Source organism: Cygnus atratus, chromosome 17 (assembly GCF_013377495.2).
Source record: "Cygnus atratus isolate AKBS03 ecotype Queensland, Australia chromosome 17, CAtr_DNAZoo_HiC_assembly, whole genome shotgun sequence".
NCBI classification, from domain to species: domain Eukaryota; kingdom Metazoa; phylum Chordata; class Aves; order Anseriformes; family Anatidae; genus Cygnus; species Cygnus atratus.
Genome location: NC_066378.1, coordinates 6,535,754 through 6,542,558, shown reverse-complemented (window position 1 = coordinate 6,542,558; position 6,805 = coordinate 6,535,754).

Below are 6,805 nucleotides of genomic sequence, written 5' to 3'. Positions count from 1 at the left end.
CTTTCTTCTTTAAATCTTCCATTTTCATTTTTTATTTATTTTGACCTGAGGGGCTTTAGTACTTTGCAGAATATTAGAGAAATAGGATCTGTTACAATTCAGCTAGTGGCTACAATCATTAAACCATGCATTAGTTGATTTTATTCTGCAAATCACAATTTAAAATTCTATATAATTCATGTATTTATACATTTTTTGTTATATGCGTCTTCTTTAACACCAAATTAATGGCCATCCTTGAAGAACAGTACAAAGAAGTCATGCTTGCACAATAAAAAATGAAATCTGTATTGGTGAAACAGCAGGAAACAAACATCTGCAAAAGTGTTGCCAGTAGAGCTTTAATTGCAATTTCCCTGTCATCTCACCAGCTCCAGTGCTGGTAGCTGTAGTCTTGTAAAAAGGGGGAAGGTGATAATCCATTTGATTTACTTAGCTGTACTACAGAGAGCACCAATTCAGGCTTCCAAATCCAGTTGCCACAGATGAGTTAGATGAGGCATACGATAAAGGCATACAACAAGATAATAATTGGAATGGAGAAAGAGGCAGGGATGTAGCATAACCAAGCAGAGAAATTACGTTAAATATGATATAGTGTGGAGACTACATAAATCTTGATAAACAGCTTCAGACAGTTAAAAGTTAAAAATATCCCATAACCAACTTTTATAAATTTTTAACAAGCCATTTCTTATACTTCATTTTAAGGGGCCTATTACTACTCTCCCTTAACAAGAAAGACTTAAGACCAATCCTCCTTAGTCAGATGGACAACTGTTTTGATCTGGTACAGCTGATCCTATACCCTACGCACTCAGCCTGCTGCCATACTATTATCTAAAAAATATTCCTGTATGCATACTTCAGAAGTTATGCTTCAGTTTTTTAATAGCAGTTAATATTTATGATGTGTTTTACAGTACCATACCACAGTATGTTTACCATAGTTTCAACTTTTATCCTTTTTTTTTTTTTTGATTAGGAATGAGTAATATTAAGCAACAAGCAGAAAGTCACAATAAAAAACAAAACCAATTTCTGCAGGTAGTGCTCCCCATCCCACATCTGCGTCAGTCCACATAAGCTGTGACTGGCACCTCACTGGTTCGCTGAACTGGTGGCAAAGTTCCCGTCACAGTACACAGCCTCCAAACCCAAAAGGCCCTGATACCACATGCGCGCAGTCCCCATCAGTGACTGTTGGCTGCACAGGGCCCTGGTTCTGAGATGTGGCAGATGCTGCAGTACCTTTCCCTTTCTGGTGTCTTGCTGGTCAGATGCCATGCTCTGGTTCAGCACTGACTCAAAGGAGTGCAAACATGGGACCACTTGAGCTGCTGTACATGCTTTTCTGCAGAGTGGATGTAGATACCTGGTATCTCTTCTGTTTTCCTCGAGAGACATGCTGTGATCTTGGCTTAGGTGTTAGGATCTGAAGAGGTTACACAGGCACAGGATTTAAACTCTACATGGGGAATAAAAAAAAAAAAAAGCCAAAAAAAGCAGTCCAATCCTGAGCATAGAAGTGGTTCTCCTTTTCAGAGATGACAAGATGGACAAGGGGGAGAAAGAAGTGTCTGTCATTCAGTGAGGACAGCAAAGGATCCTGAAAGTAGAACAATGTTTCCATTGTTTTAACACAAGCTCTGCTTCTCCACTGAAAGATCCAAATGACAAGGACAGTGAGGGTTTCTTTCTCTTTGCTATTTGTTTCCCTAGTAACAAATACACAAGCTGCACTGTTAGAATACCATCCCTTTCTCTCTCTCTCTTTTTTTAAGATAAAGACATGTCAAGGATGTATTCAATGCCTTCAGTAGCAGGTTAAAGTTGCTTATACAAATGAACCTCTGGTACAACATGATGTACTTGACAGTACTGTGTGTAGTCCACTGGGATAGCGAAATAACTTAAAAAGCATGGAAGAAATTGAGAAATGCTGAATCTCAATCTCTACAGTGTTTGGATTATAAACTCTTAGGGTGAAGTCTGCCTTTCACAGTTGAGCTCTGATCTTGATTAGCAAAGCAGATGTCATACTACTACTACTAAATCCTGTGTAGTGTCCTAATTATATCACAACCATATTATCATCAGTAATATAATACACAGCACTTTAATGGCGCTGATTTTGACAGCCTGACAACTCTTGCCTATGTTTCTGTTGCATGCTCTGCATCATGAAACTTCAGTTTAAATATAATTCTGTAATAAGAGCAGGGATGTGTTACTGTTTCTTATTAAGGATTCTAATCAAGGTTATGGTCTATAGTTCTGGAATTCACTGGGTTACAGGAGCTGTAGAGCTGGCACTCAGTCGTTGTCTTTGTGGATTAGCACATTAGAAAGAGAACTGGTAGGTGAATTGTACTAAAAACCATAAGCCGTTCTGGAAACTAGACAAACTCCAAACGTGACAAGGAGAGGCAGGAAGGATTATTAAAGGCATCTAAATTGAGAAAGAATTTCAGGACCATTCCTTCCTTTGTTCCTCAAACATTTGGAGACTTTAACCAAATTTTTAAAAAATCAATTGGTCTTGGAATTGTCAAGATCTGTGGTCTTTGCTTTAGCTGAAAGAAGACTACAGAAAGAGGAGAAAATCTTTTTTTTAGAGGAAAGGGAAGGGAAGGGAAGGGAAGGGAAGGGAAGGGAAGGGAAGGGAAGGGAAGGGAAGGGAAGGGAAGGGAAGGGAAGGGAAGGGAAGGGAAGGGAAGGGAAGGGAAGGGAAGGGAAGGGAAGGGAAGGGAAGGGAAGGGAAGGGAAGGGAAAAAAGCTTGCTCTTCTCAGTTACTCATGTTTATAACACTGTGTTCTCCCAAGTTCTCCAAGGAAAAGAATATGCATCTTCTTCTTGGCAGCAAGGTTAAGGAGTATAATATAGGAATAGCTGACATATAATGAATGTTATAAAGGGTGTTGGTCTTTAAAATGAAATTGGGAAACAAACAAACAAACAAACAAAAAGCTAGCTGGTACTAGCTAGCTGGTACATCTTTGTGGAGATTACTTATGGGAAGAGACAAAAGTAGAACAAATTTCTGATTACATAATATGAAAAGATAATATTATGCATTAATTGCAAACCAGCTCACTGTTAGTTCATAAACAAATTATACTGGTGCTTGTCACAGCATATTTTAGTTATTTGTCTAGCACTGTGTGCAGGGAGATATTTAGGGCAAACAAGGAAATTACTATCTTTTCATTTGGCATGATTTTTGAAACCATTAAGAGTAAGTATTTGATTGTACTACAACACCAATGTAAAACCTGCAAACAGAAAAGTTGCAGTGAAGCTACTGCTTCAATGGATCAGAGAATATCAAGTGATGCGGTCAGCTCTCAAAATATTTTGAAGTCTCAAGGTATCCTCAAGTGGACAATAGGCAGAGAAATTTGGGGGCTATGTTTTTTTATCACGATTTTATATAGGAACAGATGTGAACATATGCTTGTATACATATAGATGGATGTGAGGTGGAAAAAAAATTTGCATCCAACACTTTAGATGCCCAATTCAGGTGTATACATTGTTTCTAATCATTGGGGTGATTAGAATCATTTGATAGGAGCACAGTAATGAAAGGGTGATCACAAGTGTCAGCCATATTTATACCTGAAAGTTGTTTCTTGTACTAGGTAAGCTGTGGAGAGAAAAGGATGCTGGATGCATGAAGTTCTGATTGTCCTCAAATGCAGAAGAACTGCTCAAAAGCGGAGGGACTGCAGGGACTGCGAGCAGCTACTGGCATAGGTCAGTAAGTTGGGAAGCCCTGCAATTCTGTATCATTCCTCTGATCTCTGAAAGAGTAACGGTTATTATAAGCTATCCCAAGCTGCTTTGGGGGGTTTAGATCATATCCAAAAACTGAAAAGACAGAACTATTATGAACACCTGAAAGTGGGTGGGGGATTCTGAAAGCAGAGGGGGCTAGGTTGTACCTCCAGTGAGATATACCTGGACTGTAGACAAGAATCAGACGGCCCTTTATCATGATGAGACTGGAAACGGCATATCATCAGTTTTGCAGCTATTCACTCCTGGTGAGTAAATTACACAGTGTAGTGGAATATTTGAATCTCAATTTAGCATGCAAATAAGAGTGGCAACACAATAAACCAGCACAGCAACACATACAAACTAATTGCACTTTACGAGGACTATAGTGGTTTAAAGCACAAAACCAGATGTTAGCATGCATTGTCTCTATTTATCAATAAAGAAACCAGAAGCTACATTTCTCTAAGGCAAAAGGAAAAGGTAGTAGAATAAAAAGAACTATAGAAGCTCTTTCAATGTACACATATATATTGTAAAATCCACCATTATGTAGGATTGTCATCTCCTTCATGTAGCTACAGACTCTGGCTATATTAGGCAGCTATTACATATCTGAGAAGTTAAACCTGTGTTTTGTGAGCTGTAGAAAACTAGAGATTAATTTTCTGTTGATACATGTTTTGTATAAATACATTCTGCATATGCTTGGCTGTATATGCAAAACAGTTGGCTAAAGGCAGAGATTCAAGCTTTTTCTGTTTAGGATTTGTTTAGTTCCTTTCTCTTTCTCTTTCTTTCTTGGGACATCCTGGGACATCCTGTCTCAATTTACAAATTAATTTGTTGTTCCAGTCATTAATTACTGTAATCAATAAAGATATAGATGTTATTTTTCCCTTCAATGTATTTAGTTTTATCTTTCAGCTCTCTATTCCTTCAGCCGTAAGACTGAAGAGACAACGAAACTTAGCATAGACATCCTTTTGGGTATAGCCTTTTATAAAACACATTTTTCAATTTATGAGTTGTTTCTACATCTTTTCTCATATCATTCTTCAAGTTATCAAATGATTTCTTGAACTGTGGATTCCAATAGTCAAACACATGACTGTTCTTTACCTATTTTGACAGCCTGATGATCACATCTATCTGCTTGGCTAATTGCCAGGTGCTCAAGTGATTCTTCATTAGGATCCCCAAATGCATTTCAGAATTGATGTTCTGACTTCAAGAACATGAATGCTTTCCTATTCTCACCTTTCTTTCTAGGCAAGCAGATTTGCAAAGTTTAAAGCCCAGACAACACTTATAGAGACGGAAATATACTCTTGATGAGAGTGTGTCGTGCCCCCCCCCCCCCCCCAATCATTCTTTCTTTTCCTCAAGTCACTTAATTTTATAAACTCACGGAGAATGCAACTGAGTCCAAAGGCTACCTTAGGTCAGTGTCAGGAAAAAAGCATCACTGATTTATAGCTTTCTAGGTCAGATTAGATGCAAGAGTTTCATTTGTTGGATGGATTTCTTTAAATATGAATTCTTCACCCTAACTACCTGGTTTTGGTTTTCTTCAATGCTATCTCAGTAACTGTGAAAAGTGAACAATCCTCTTAAAGATGCTGATACTACTGAAATACTAAGGGAGACAAAGTAACACAACGTTTTCTTTAACTCGGAAGATATGCCTGCTACTGTACTGGCTCCATCTTGTGGCCAATCTTGTATTTAATTTTTTTACTAGATGTCTGAGTCAACTTCTTAAAAACAGTCTTACATAATTATTGATAGATAAATATGTGAACTTCCTTTATAACTTTTAGAACAAATGGGTTGAATATTTCTGATAACAGAGAAATAGGGAGACTAGTTAAAGACAAGATCAGTGCATGCAAGCATCGCCTATTTCCCCGTATAACGCTGTCAATCACAGTATTTGATTACATCCTCCTTGTTACAGAAGCTTCGGTAAGGCATAGTGAGAGCAAATATCTGTCAGCACTTTTGAACCCCAACCTGCAGTAATATTGCTGTTCAGTATTGAACTTGGTGTGGCCAGTGAAATAATCTGCAGCTGAGCTTTAAGAACTGCCTAGACTTTCTGCCAAAACATAACCACAGATCTACTGTTGTTTATTTTGGCAGCATTTTTTTTGCTTCTCCAATACAAATATTTTTCATGTGGTTGTCATTAAATAAAATGCTAGCATTCATACAGAAGAAAAAGCAGATACTTTTCAATCAGTCTCTTGCCTGTAGAGCTTATCTTGCCATCCCTGAACCTGAATAAGTATGTTCAGTAACTGCCCTGATTTGACTGCTTGACAACCCAAACCACGAAATTGGCATAGAAAAGGAAAAAAGACACAGCAGAAATTACAGAAGATAGCCAGCATCTGAACTTATTGACCACATCGTAGTCCCTTGTTCATAACTCAGTTATATAAGGTCATATTTTAGTGTATAGCACAACTACATATTTTCTTGAGTGAGTAGTTCACTTTTGGCACCTTCAGCGTTGGCAGCAGGAAGGCAGTGACCAGACAGGGTATGCTGGATTTGCTGTTCTGTTGTGTATCACCTTGTATATTATTGGACAGAGCTTCTAAGGGTCACATGAGAAATTGAGAAATTGCATTCATCTCTGTTTAAAAATATTGTCAGAGATGCAAGATTGCAGAGATCGAGAGCACACAAATTATGTTTCCAGAAACTGGTCCAGTCAGTTAGTTGCTAGGTATTTGACAGGATGGGGCTAGCTGTGCATGTGCTTTGGCCATCTTAATATCAAAGATGTATCCGTGATCCATATGATGTGGAAACAAAGCAAGTCCCTGTTTCCAAGGAGTTGCAGGTCCCAGCAAATTGTTCCTGGCAAGGAAAATCTCTTGAGAAGTCATGTAGAGTATCCACGATATCCATAGGTAAATAACAAAGCAGCCTTACCTGTTAATATGTGTCAAGCTAGAGCACATTCCATATCTAGATTTCCATTTTATGTTCCCGTAGATGTGCTCAAAA